This window comes from Meleagris gallopavo, chromosome 8 (assembly GCF_000146605.3).
Source record: "Meleagris gallopavo isolate NT-WF06-2002-E0010 breed Aviagen turkey brand Nicholas breeding stock chromosome 8, Turkey_5.1, whole genome shotgun sequence".
NCBI lineage: Eukaryota > Metazoa > Chordata > Aves > Galliformes > Phasianidae > Meleagris > Meleagris gallopavo.
Window position 1 is genome coordinate 27,811,162 of NC_015018.2, and position 14,366 is coordinate 27,825,527.

The following is a 14,366-nucleotide window of genomic DNA, read 5'->3' on the forward strand; positions in this document are numbered from 1 at the left end:
TACGGTGGTTGTTATTTTCAGTGTTTTGGCTTTGATGATTTTTCTTCCAAACTTGTGATTCACTTTTCATATATAATAAAAAAAGGCATATTTTCCAATGCATTGTACTGCAACATTCTGTTTGCTCACTGCTAAATACACAATTTTACTGTTTGCTCATGGAAGGTAACTATCACTTTTTTAACATATCATTTTTATATGTTGTTCGAATCCTTATAAATGCACCATTTTTTCTTCAATGCTCAGTACAGCCAAGCCATGCAGTTATATTTTCCAGGAATCAGACTGAGTTCACTCACATCCAAGATGCTTTATCCATTCCTGTGCTCCACACAACTGTACTCTCACCTTTCCCACATCCTTCCCCAGCTGTCTGTGTGTTGCTATTGTTATTTGCATGGCGGCAGCATATACTTAGCTAACCTTAATTGCACCAGAATGATGCTGTGATTTATTTATTTAAAATTAGTGGTGTCAGAAATTGAACTAATTTTCTTTTAGTTATTCATATGGCATTTCAGATTTTTTAAAACAGAGCAATGTGTTGTTCCTCTTGTTCTTAGAGACATACACAGTATAGAGATTTAGGTTCACTCTATGCCCTGTTATCTTTGAATATGATTTTGTTGTCTTAGAGAAAAGCTGAGACAATATATGTCACTGTAAATCTATATTCTTGTGCAGGGAATACTGCTTTTGCTATTTCCTATGCTTTTTTTTTCTATGTGTTGCTTTTTTTTTCTATTCAAAACCATGCTTTAGATTTACACAAAGAATAAGATTGATTATGATCTTACTGAAGATAACCAGAAATCCGGAAGCAAAGCCAGCATTTCTGCTTACTACTCAGAAAGAAAAAATACTGCAAATGGTTTATGCAGGAATTACATTCACTTTGTTCACACATCTGAGCTCCTTTGTTTTTTGAGGATTACACAAAGTGAACATATGTGGAATATTGCTACCAGCTTGCATTGTTTGATAAATCAATGCAGGCAGAAGAATGCTGGTGGCAGAAAGGCAAGCGTACGGGTGTTTCATCTGGTTACAGCAAAATCTGGGAATTCTACCCCTCTTGAGCAACAAATGCCAGTAGGATTAGGAAATACACTGTTGAATGAATGTGCTTCATGTGTTAAATATCAAATATTAATATTAAATGTATTTGGCCATAACTTAAAGGTTTCTATTCTGTGATTTCTATAGATCTTTTGTAGTGTATGTACACAGTAGATACACAAGCAGAGAGGTTTCCATTCACAGAGCCGAAATGTGGGGCTTTTTTGCACAGAACATCTGATTTGTACTGAGAGGCTTTTATATGCTTGTAGACTGTTCCAGCTGTCTTGTAGCTTCCTGCAGCACAGTAGTGGTAGGGGTCAGGCTCTGTCAGTTCAGACCTTTGCTGTTAGGCAGACATGGGCTGGTATCGTTGCTCAGGCTGTCAGGACAAGTTTCAAACTTCAAGCAGTTTCCTGTCACTCTGAATGACCAACTCTGGAATATCACTGATGAGAGGAACTGTGACTATTTCAAGGAATAATACCTAATGTATGACTTCATAGAGTGTTCTCATGAATTTTTGCCTAAAGAAACAGAGGCAATGTGATCTTTCTCTTCTTCCTGTGTCCTCCTAAAATTTGTAATCCATTGGCCAGTGCGACACATACTGGACAAGAAAAGAAATTATAAAATGAATTCAGTTCTACAAATGTCAGGAAAGTCAGTGGCATAGGTAAAGGACAGAAACCCATCCTAGTTCAGTCATGGAGTGCGGACCAGACTGGCAAAGAGAACACTGGGGAATTTGTTATCATTAAAGGAAAGCGAGGAATCAGCAGACGGAACCCACACCCCCAAAGGAGACAAGGCTTTGATCATTCTGCTTTAATATAATTTTTGTGTTTCACCTTTTACTGTCTGTCCAAGTAGAGGACCTTAATCAGACGATATGTTGCAGTATTTGGTGGAATACGTTTTACAGGTTTTTCACCTGCAAGAAATAAGAGAGTTCTTGCAAAGGATAGAATTACTTCTGTTTTAACTCAGATTCTTCCATTTGTATAAACAAAATTCCTTAATCTGTTTTTATTAGAAATACATGCTAGCACTCCCATTTCATTGCATCATAATGGCAACATTATAATCTCATTTACTTTGGGGCTTCAAATTCTGTGAATTGGTCTTAGCCTGCATTTCTTTGGTATTCTCAATAGTTGTTTGCTGAGAGGCACTGTGAGCATCAAAGCCTCTACAGATAGCTTAACTTGCTGCTGTGATTTCCCTGCATATATCATGGTTCTAGGACATCCTCCTGCTTATTCATCTGGGACTTCTCTTATTCATCTGAAAGATCAGAAGGAATCTGGAATTAATTCAAATTCTCATATAGTATTTGGAAATATTTAAGGTGCTCTTAAATTCAGCAGTTTTTATTATCCAAATATTGTAAACTTCATGAAAAAACGCTGGACTTGTTCTTTTTTAATAGCCATCAGATTTAGCAGTTTTATATTTTCCATGAAACTATTTTTCACTATATGGTCTATCGAGTTTTTTCTTCCATAAAACATTATTATGATGACTCTATAGATTCAGAAGCATTCAGCTCAACTTTATCCTTAGTAATAAATACTTGTGAGGAAATGTTGGATTTTAACATAGCTAACTTTTTATGTCACTAGCAAAATACTATTGGAAAAAGCACAATATCCAGATTTGTATTAGCAAATATTATATGCTAGAAGAGAATAGCAACAACCATCAGCCCTAAAGTGGAATTGAACATCAAAGAATGAACATGTTCTTGCATTTGTTGTTGTCTGATGTCTGATGCTCAGTGTTGCTGACATCTGGAATATTTCTCAATATGTTTGTATAATGTGTTTCTCTCTCTGTTATTGATCATACATCCATTTGCCATGCAGTCAGATTTCCCTAAATGTTTGGAGCCTCAGATTAATTCTCTCTTCCTCTCTCAAAGCAGCAATTTTACATTTGTTAAAATTTTCCTCAACCTACAGTAGAAAAGAGTCAAAAGTTCAAGGGCAGCCTGAAGACAACAACCAAATGGAACTCTTGTTCATGGCTTCATTTCTATTTAAGGTAGACTAACTTTGTTTTATTGCTCTCTGATCAGATCTTTAAGATAACAGAATAATCTTGGCACAAGTTGACTATGATGCTTCATATCTGCCTGTACAAACGGAGTAACAGATAAAGAAGTGTGATTCAGTACAGTAGGGAAAGGCAATAAAAGTGTTGATATTCAATAAACATATTGTTCAATTACTTTGGACTACTGACCTCCTGGGTTCACTGAGGAATCTTCTCATTGACTTCTGTGAATGTAGATTGTCCCATCTTTCCATTGGAATCATTGCTATGAGAGGCACCCATCTGGCTCTCAGCTTTTTAATACAGAGATTATATATAAGTTTAGAAGCTATATTAATCCGTTCATTTAAATTCAGTGGAGACATTTACCTGCCAATCCTAATTATTTGTACCTTAGTATTCACAGTGAGTATACAAAAGGTACTTAAAACACTTGGAGTAATAGATTTCTATTTATAATTAGATTCCAGCTGGGAAGCATTCTCTGTTACAATAGCTAGTATAGTTTGTATTTGCAAGTATTCAGAGTAACTCAGTTTAATGCAGTTTTGCAAGATATTAGTTTGTTTTACTATGGCTAGTTTTAAGTTGCTCTGAAACTTTCAAGAAGATTTTGCTTATTCAGCTACTTACTTTTTTTCCACCCCATTGCTGAACTCTCACGGGACAGATAATCTACAGAAGCCCAGCAGCACAGCTACTGTAATAATAAGCACTTAGATTCCCCAGATAGATTTTATTTTAAGCTACTGTGACACACAGTGCTCTTGAATAAATGTTTTTATTTAAAATGTGTAATTTGTACTGAAGTCTTTCATAACAGAATCATTGAATAATCGTAAGATGGGGCCCTGAACTAGTAATAGAAAGGTCAAGAGAATATGGTCAATAATTATGTGATCACGTTGCGATTTCGGGCAGCAGGCTTTCTACATTGCCACTGTTTATCAGGCTATTTTATGTGATGGACGGAATTGTAGCTGACGCAGCGTGTGTGTTAGATCTCTGTCAGGAAGCTTTAATGCAGAACTGTATTCCGATAATGTGAAACATAGCACATAGAGAGTCAAAACAAATGAGTTCACGTTGGCCATTGTTGGGTTGGAAGTGGGGACTGTAGCAGCTTTAAGAACAGATCTGAATAGCGAAGATCATGATTGCTAAATGATTACAATCGTTTACTGCCATAGGCTATAAAAATTAAAAAGGTCTAAGTGCTTCTTTCAGACAGAGATGCAGAGACTAATTTTACATGAATGCATATCCTAACAAGATTAGCTGGCTTATTCAGGCGTATGAATTGCACTTCTGTTCTTTGTGTTAAACAAGCTTGTACCATCAGAGCCACTTGGAGCTTATCACGATCTCAATCATGCCTGCATTTCCACTCTTCTCTCCCCCCATTCTAATGCTCTGACACTACATCTCTGTGTTGTTTTTTTTAACCTATTTTCATATGAACAACATGAAATTTGTTATCTGAATATTTTCCTCAAATTAAATTCTTAGATTTCTGCACTGATGCTTCTTTAATTTCAGTGCATGTTTTTCTTCTAACAACTCTCTATATACAATGCAAAATGAAATCATAATTTAGGAACACTATGCTGACTTAAGAGTGGCAAAGATCTGTTTTTAACAGTATTTGCTTTGTTTCTGTATTTGCTGTATTACAATTTCAGTGGTACTCATAGGATAGCCTTTGTTTCTACTGCACTTATGCAACAAAGAAATCTTTTCCTGTCAAATAATTAAAGATTTAATTTATATGTTGGATAATCTATTGATGGTGAAAATAACTAGATTACTGCATGGAAAAGATCAATTCTTCAGAAATTCTTCAGCTTTTCAGAGAAAACTCAGTGTGCTTCATTATATTTTATGAAGAACTCTGACTGAAAATCTGTTGAAAGCATTAATGCTTTTGTCTTTTTAGATAGATGGAATATTCTGTAAAATATCAATATTTTTAAAGAAAATGAACAGAATGTTGGGGGGGAACAACAAGGCACAAACTAGGTTTTTGTTGGATCCAATCCGCTTTTATGACAATCTTCCAAATGATGCTCCTTAGAAGCAATCCAGACATGCTTTTGAGGTGATGTGTTGATGCGTTCTCTAAGTAAGGTATAACAATTCAGGTCACATTAGAACCTTGTTGCCTGCTCCATGAAAATGTTTTTTTTCATGATCAGCAAAACACAAATTGTGCTGACTTGGATATCAGCGTATCCAACTTGTCCCCTACGGATGGTAAGTCAGTAAAGCACACCTGTGGGCACACTGATGTCCCTGTTAGCCATAGCAACACTTCAGTATCTGTATTGCAAAGCCACACACAAGGACTTCTGATGTGAAATTTGAAGTCAGATGTTCAAAGCTTAAAACAGAGACCTGGCCCCTTGTAGTACTCTTATAGAAAGTGCAGTCTTGCAGCACACAGGTGAATGGGCTTTGTAATAGTTTCAGGAACAGAGGGATCACAAAAAGCTGATCTTGTTGACTAGAATGAGGGTGCAGTTAGTCTTTGGACTGTGGTGAGAAGACTGGGTAATTCAGAGAACAGGAGGCACTGCAAGCCAAATCCTATGCATAGGATGAAAAATAAGTGCAAGAATAGGATTTAAACACTTTCTTTAATTTTTTCTTTGCTATTCTGCTTGAGATCCTACAAACTGTTTAGGTGAAAAATATATGGGCTGAAGAGAAGACCTCCAAGGGATTCAGGCCCAGCTTGGAATAGTGCTCAAATACTGCTGCTGATTGTCAAAGCCTGGGTCACTTACAATGAACAAATGCTTGCATGAACAGAGATACCAACTCGCATAGGGCTTAGGACTGGTTTTCTTTCTGTCATGCCATGTGCCTTCTTGCTCTCTGGTGGCATTCTCATTTACTCAAGATTTTCCAAGGAGGGAATTAAAAATATTAAAAATATGTTTTTCTTTATTCAGTTCTCTCAGTAAACAAGTTATCATGAATGCTGGTGATGAGACAGCTGCAGTAAGAGACACATATTATTACTTTCGGTACAGCCCCGTGCTGACATGGGTCTACTGATTTGAGACAGAGTTGTTTTGTTTTCATGAAGCTGCACTGCACCATGAGTATATTTTGCAGAACAGAACATATCTCTGAATCTTTTGCCAGACTTGAGCAAATGTCTTATTACAGCATTTGAGGAAAATAAGCATTTTGTTGCCTTATGTTGCCTGTTGTGACACGTTTAGATAGTCATCTGAAAGCCAGATTATTTTCAGCAAACAAATATGTTGAAAGAAGAATGGAAATTTGTATGTTTTTTTTTGGAAGTAATATTTAACTGTGAGGTGGGTCTGCTAAGGTCTGCCCAACTGTGTGGAAATAATTTTTGTTTAGCATGACAATGGCGTTTCCTAATTAGCTGGTATAAATGTTCCCTTTATGTTTAGTTGTCTATCTGCTTGCTTGGTAACATAAAGGCAATCACATTCGAAGTTCTGAATAACCAGCTGGCTGCTTTTCAAACGTACAGCCTTTGAAATTGATTTGAAGATCTTTTGTGCAGTAAAACAATTGTAAATTGTTGACGTACTGATGACACTGCACATACTGCTTTTCTGTGAAAGAGCAGAATCAATTATTTTTCCTTCCACAAAGTGAATCACCAAGATGTAAACCTAAGCAAGATCTTTTCTGGCTCGAGTAGTAACGTTAGATTAGGCGGTGTTTTCCAGAGCTGACATTCATGAGACAGATTTTCTGTTAGCTGATTCATCTTGTTTCTCATACGCTAATTTATTTTAACAACTTAGTGATATATTTCTAATTCACATAATTAATGTGGAGCATGGTTATATTGAAATGTATTACTTGTATTGACATTCTGCAGTGGAGTTAAGAACTGTCTGTGTTTGGAAGCTGGAATGCATATTTAGACATTCCCAGGTGGCTTGAGCTACTAAGTAGAAGAACAGTGTAATTAAAGTATGGCCACCTAAAACCACTATATAGTATGGCCACCTAAAACCATTTTACATGGTTTATCATTCCATGTAAAAAAGAGCATGGGTTTGTCAGTAACTTATTAAGCTGCTGAGCTTTTTCATGATTCCTGTCCTGTGACTCTATCCTCAGGTATAACGTAGCATTTCTCTTCTTTTGATGCTCCAAGTTATTAAAAAGGTAGAAAATGAGAGTGAAATCTTCCTTTGTGATGAATATTGTTATAGACTTCCTATGCCTTTTTCCTTCTTAAACCTATGCAAGCTTTTTTTTTAATATATGCTATTAATCAAAGTTTTCAAACTAAAGTCCTGCTTACTGATACTCATTAGGGATAGCTAACAAAACATTTACCTAAAATACGAATGAGCAATTTCAGCTCAAATCGTTTCGAAATTGGTGACCAGTAGTGTTGTGAAAAACCAAGTTATTAACTTCAAAGATTACTGAGCTATGTCTGTATTACTTGGATGAGCTGTACCCTCAATACCTCTTCAGAAATATTCTGTACTGATTGCATATATGATTCCTCCATCCTAGGAAAACATATACAGAGCTGAGAAATCTTGAGGTATTATTTAGGTTAATTCTCACTTAAAAAATATATATATATAAATAAAAAAGAAGATAGTGGCCTTATTGGACTACATCTTATTATTTCTTATTTATAAGCACATAGTTGATAAACAGTTTTTGTTTCCAAGTATGTTTAAGGTCAGCTTAGGAAGAAAGAAAGGAAAGGTGAGAGAGAGAAGTTTGTCTAGCATAAGCCTCCTGCTCCTGATTTACATACCATATGGTTCCTCATGTTCATTCTCACTGGATGATTTTATTTGGATAGACAGCTGAAACATCAAAAAAGTAACAATGGTATTTGCACAGTGTGAGGCTTCTATTACTGCAGCTTGCCATCCATTGCTCAGTTCACTTCTCAGCTGAGCAACCTGAATGCAGTATAAAGAGAGAAAGCTGGCACTTTCTTTATCACAGTATTGAAAAACAGTTCATTGCCATGCTCGCTTTCCTTCCTTGAAAGCAATTCCACTGCTTCTAGCATCACCTTTTAGCTTAGTGGCCTGAAAAAATACCCTTGGGCAAATACTCTGCTGACTCTCAGTAGTAATTTCTGAACCCAATCTCCAACTGCAACCTGTTAACTTGGATTAGAAAGTCCAAAAGTGCTTTATTTCTAACAATTCTCGGGAAACTTGACAACTGTTTGGAGGAGGGAGACGTGAATTTGTGAGAGCGAATCCAAGGCAGCTAAGCATTCAGCTGGTCTGTACTCCAACCAGGCACCCCATTAGGGGATGTGTGAGGAAACCATCAGCATAACCCCAACACCAACCAAACAAGGCGGTCACAGACTGGCAGCAGTATGTGCCTTTTGCCCAGCTAAAGTGCTAGGGAACACAGAAATTAGGAGAAGGAAGTATCCTGAGAGGTGTTAGTCATAAGGTGGAGATGAGGGTCCTGTTGGGGGCTCTGTAAGGTGGGCAGAGCCTGTGTGTTTAAGGAAAGATAAAAAATCTGTAGTATTTAGAGGAGATTGTAGGAGATAGGAGAAAGTACAAAAAAGTCTTAGTCTTTCCTCTCTCCTGCCTCCACTTATTTCTCTGGGGACAGCTAGCAAGAAATGCTTTCCTCTCTGCACCTAAGAACCTGGTGGAACTTTGGGATAGAATATTAAAGGCATCTGAATCCAAATGCTCAAAACCATTCAGATCTGTAGGGTGTGCATAGCCATGGATAATTTGATAGAGTTTCCAGGTATGATTTGGACTTCACTGAAAATACTTGGAAGCAATGGACAGGTGGTTCTAAGAAATGATGTTTTCTAACAAGGAAAAAATTAGAAATCTTTGTAAGGAGAAGAAAAAACCTGTAGGTTAATCATTTTTGTTGCATGAAGAAAAACAAGCTCTAGGGGTAGAATGAGGTGAAATGAAAGAAGGGAATCTTTATATAGCAGCATAATTAAACCATTAAAGCTTATGCTGAAGTCTAACTGGGTACGCAATTAATTTCATTTACCTGTAGAGAGGCTCAGGTCTCCAGAAGGTGTCAGACCAAAGCTTTTGATGCCCACTAAACTTACACAGAGAAATACTGCTTTGCAAACATTTGCCACTCCGAGTTTCAATGCTGCTTGTCAGCTGAAAATTAATAACATCCACAAAAAGTTGCTAAGTCAGCATCTCTGGGAATTCCTAAACTTATATTAACTGAACAGTTTTTTTTCTTTTACATATACATTACTGTGCTTTTCCTTACATCATTTAGGAAGACTGAATAGTACAAAATGAGGTAGCTGTGTTGTTATCCAAGTGTCTTAAATACAATTTCATAAATTAGGAATGCTTGTTCTGGTTGGAAGTCAATAAAATTTGGACTTGCTCTACTGGAAATTGAGGTTGTAAGCCTAGCAGTGCTGGAAGTGGATACTGTGCAACCAAAGCACTCTGTATTGTAAGGTAAGGGAAATGAGATCAGTAAGAGGGGCTATAAGTGGACAGAGTAATCAATAACAGTCAGTGCCAGAGTTGAGAGAACTCCTTACCTGCAGCTGGAGGACTCCTGTCTTCTAAACCAAAGGGATGGATGGCAGTAATAGCTGCATTATTGTTTCCAGAGATGTAGTTCTGTGCCTATGATGACAGAAAAAAAAAAAAAAAAAGTTTAGTAGAGGCTTGGAACATTCTCAGGCTTCAATTCAACAAAATGTCGACAAATATAGCACAGACTCATAATTCCACAACAAAATAAGGAGGGACATCCTTGTGTCCCACTGCAACTTCTGTGCAAAAGTCCAGATTGTATCTCTGTCACCTTAGTGAGCACTAAATTCCATCCAATGAAAATAAGCACTCTTTGAGTTGGTAATGATGATGGATATATCAGCTATTTAGGTTGGACTCTATGTAACGAAATTGCACGCTTGCATTGTGTAACTCAAAATGTCAGGATATTTGATAAAAATTTCTTATTTCAGATATTTAAAGGAAAAAAGACTCCAACATGACACAGATGTTTATAAGCATTTTAATCCAATCACCTATTATCTAACAATGCAGTTAAGTTTCATTTTGCCAGTTAGAGTACTTTTGAGATGTTTGCATCGCTGTGTTAAAATTGGTGTACTGAGAAATGCTTTGTATATTGAGTCAATGCCGGTGATCAAATTAAGAGTTTATTTAAGTTTCTGTGAAAAGATTTTTCTTTTAACAGGAACTGGTGGTACTCTGTTAATGTGTGCATTAAAAAAAAAATAAGCTTACATTACTGGAACGTAATTTTTTGCAGTTTGTCCTAAGTACTTGGTGTTCTTGGTAACGCAGAATATACAAATATATATATATATATAAGATTACTAACATGTGCAATTCTATTAGTTTCAGTAGGTCTAGTTAGGTATTTACTTCCATGTTTTAGGATTGCTGGCTTAATGAGCATATACAAATCTGGATTAAATTAGTTTTATTTACGATCTGAAATGTCATTTCAACCAGAGATAATAAATCTGTTGATGTATCTGTGAGGAACAGCTAGAGGGGCTGCTCAGCAGTGGGAGGTGGGTCAAGACTGCATGTGTGGTACCTGCACTGGAGGAGCAGAGTTGGGCTGGAAACCATTACCACTCCAGGAGCCTTCAGACCAGTTTTAGTCTGCTTTTCCATGTTGGGCATTCCTACAGTGTGTGCAGCTCAGTTTTCTAAAGCACCCATCATAGTTCTGTATGCTCACAGTCCCATTGGAACGATGGCATTTATGGTGCACTCACAAAGCAGAATTCCTCGTTTGGTTTCCTCCAAAGAGCATAGTGCACTACTTCACCACAAAACTATCCAAGGACAGAAAGTGGGTACAACAGAGCAGGAGCTTCAAAATCACATTACTGTGTTTCAGCAAAATGCTAATGCTACTTTCTTTATTTGTTCCCCTCTCTCTGTCTTGCCAGCTTCTTTCTGATTAATGCATGTAGAATAGTTTGCAGTGCTTTGTGTCTGTTTGTGTCTCTTTTAATTTAGAAATAATTTGGGGCATAAACTGTTTGGTTTGGTTTGGTTTTTGTTGTTGGTTTGTTTTTTTTTTTCAGTTTTCACCTCTTTTGTAACATTTAACGAAGTGGTAATAGTAAAGATCAGCATACACAGAGTTCTTTGTAGCAAAAATGGTTTTTCTTTTTTATTCAGAAGTGTAATTGTTTTATTATATTAAAGTCATTTTACTGTGAAAAAGTTATTACAGATAGCTGCCAATAAAATTCTTTTTAATCTTTGATTTTAGCTATGAGCACAAAAAGAAGTCTTTATTTAAAATTTGTTTCATAGAAGGCTTGAGTATGTGCCTCATAAAATTCTTCCTGGACTGCTATTCTATATGCTTAGCTTCAGATTGCAAAGAATTTTGTCCTGAAGTTATAAAGCCTCTAAAATAGGGACATAAAAGAGTATCTAACAGACCATTAACTACAAGGGTAGTATCAAGCATAGCTTTAATGACATAAAGATCTTTCAGAAAGTTTCAGTACTCAGGGATGTGAATTTTATGTGTGGTAGTCAAATATTTCTAACATGGATGTAAGGGAGAATTAAACAAAAGGAAAATATTGTTATTTTTCATTTCTCCTACTCTGAGTGAAATATAACATGAAATTGCAATCAATATACTTTGCAAAATTACTGTTTTATCTTCATCAGATGTAGCTGAAAACTGAAATAAAGAAAATTGTCAGAAAAGTGCTGTTAAATATCTCCGGATCAATTTTAAGATGTTGGATTTTTGAAAAACCTCAAAAGATGATGAAGTGTTTTTGTATTTACCATAATAGTATGCTAAATTCATTTAAGACTCCGAATGTTCTCCCCTATTTCAGACCTCTTGTCTGAAATAAAAGCAGACAATACGCAACGCTGGCTGCAGCTTTCAAATGGACCTCAGATCATCTGTCATCAATGTCCATTTTCTACTGCACTTAGTGAAGAAATGAACTGGTCACTATAAAAATGCCTCTAATATGGCAGTTTCAGATATCATTAATCTCTGTTCCGTCTGCTTAAAGAGAATACGCTCTTCTAATTAATAAGAACATTGTTACAAACCAAGCAGATGAGCACACAGATTTATCGTGTGGGCTCTGAAAATAACCTCAACTCTGTTGATATTCTACCGCTGTTTGCTGTATTATTATGAATTCAGTCAACACGTTTCTAACTTCTTCATTTAGTGTTTAATCCACCAAAAGATAAACAAGCAATTGAAAATCAGGCTATTTTAACTGGCTGGTGTATAATTCATCATCTTTTGCGCCTCAGTGATTAATGCTCCTTTAGGAGCATTAAACCATAAGACTCAAAGCACTTTACAGCAGTAGATAGATATCATATCATTTTACACAAGAAGACATAGAGGTCTGATTGTACTAATTATATACGGTGAATAAGTTTAGTTGAGTGCTATCAACTGAGGCTTCTTCTTTCCTTCCCTGTGTGCGGTCTCTCTATTGTACTTTTTTAATTCCTCCCATTCTTCTCCACTCGATCACTGTTCTACTTTCTGCCTCTCCTCCACTTAAAATGATCTCTGTTTGCTCAGGTGGTAGATCCTGAACAGTAGTGAAAACCCTGAGTTAGGAATTTTAAACTTAGCATTAATAACTTAAAGAAAAGGAAAGAGCTTGGAAAAATTTGTTTTAGTGTTGATTTGCTCAGCTGTCTCACATCGTATATTTTTTCTTCTCTCTGTTACTTTATTATTATCTGGTTGGTTGGTTTGTTTTTCTTTCCATTTAATTTGCCAAGAAATAAAAGGGCTATATGGGAACTGCTGAATCACAGCCTGAACCTCTGATTGACCACCTGAGGTGAGCAATGAGTCAGCCCTAGGAGCACAGGTGAAGACAATTCACCTGTGCTACCAGAAGGGGTAGAGCCTTGCTCCTCCTCTCCTAGATCCCATTTAAGAGTACCAAGGAGGAAGGATCTCTTTTTGGAGATTGCTCCTCTTGCAGTCTTCTCAGTGAGCTCAGAACAAGGGTAAGCTTTCCATCATTCTTCTTTAGTGTGATAACCTGTTTAGCCTAACTTTCTTGTGTATTTCTTAATTATAAGATCCGTATATTCATTGATTATAAGGAGAAAATAACAGATAAAATACAATAGATGCTCAAGAAAATTAAGAGGAAGTATTCCTAATACATATCCCTTAAGACATCTTGTTTAACAAAGACATCAAATGAACCATCCTATTTTTTATTTTTCTACACGTACCTCAACACTTTAAAAAGGTATAAGTAAAAGCATCTCATACCCCAAGTGGTATGAAGAGTACTGTCAACAAATTCTGGCATGTTGCCTGAAAATATTCTTAAGTTAATAAACCTCAAACCCATTACTTCAAAGGTGAGCTGTTCTGCTATTCTTGGCAAGGTCTGTAAGTCACATTTAAGTCTGAAGCATTTAGCTTCAACTTATATGAGTACAGATTGAGCCAAAAAAAATTGAGTTAAAACATTCTGAAAATACATCTTTTATAGGCATAGTTATCAAAGAAACAACTGAAGCAGTCTAATCCAAACTTCTTGAGGTATTTCATAAAATATAAGGAATCGCATCCCTTTCTTTTTTTAAAGTCAGTCCATAGTAAAATAAACTTGAATGCAGCATCAACTATAAATTTTGGGAAAATATGATATAAACTTAAAGAAAATGTTTTAGACAAGATATAATAAAATTTATTGTAGCCACACACATACAATTTAAGATTAATCTTTTTTATGTACTAGACTTTATTGTTAAGATTAAGCAACCAAACTGTTTCTAATTCTGCAAAGATCAGTTTATGCAGTAGCATGCTCATAATTATCATCACTTCTGAATAATATATCTATGTATAAGCACCATTTTAAAACAAAGAGCAAAAAGAAACCCAACCTTTTGCGTTCTCATGTCTCACTTTGTAGGTGTCAACGGTTTACGGGCTGGTTCGGCCCGGTTCCGTGACTAGAAGGGCGGAGGGATCCGCGGATCCGCGCCCCCGGGAAAAAAAAAGAAAATAAGGGACCCCGAAATAATTGAAAACAGTGGCAACAATACTGAGGTAAAACAAAGTAATTTACTAAATACGGTATCAACAGAATTTTATAAGGAGAGAGAATGTGAAATTGATGGTGGATCGGCCTTACCACAACGCTGAGATGAGAAGCGCAGGCAGAGAAGCGCAGGCGAGAAGCGCAGGCAGAGAAGCGCAGGCAGAGAAGCGCAAGC

At 36.4% G+C, this 14,366-nt stretch overlaps 1 long non-coding RNA gene across 2 annotated transcripts; it reads right to left on the reverse strand.

Moving 5' to 3' along the window:
• Nucleotides 1-440: 440 nt before the first annotated feature.
• LOC104912035 lies at nt 441-14,325 on the reverse strand. Of its 2 annotated transcripts, none has more exons than XR_002117301.2 (4): nt 14,285-14,325; nt 9,662-9,749; nt 9,136-9,257; nt 441-1,669 (listed from the first exon to the last, which is right to left on the reverse strand). It is a non-coding gene; the product is annotated as an uncharacterized LOC104912035 (long non-coding RNA). The 2 variants fall into 2 exon arrangements; XR_794365.3 differs by lacking the exon at nt 14,285-14,325 and adding an exon at nt 14,034-14,132.
• Nucleotides 14,326-14,366: the final 41 nt, after the last annotated feature.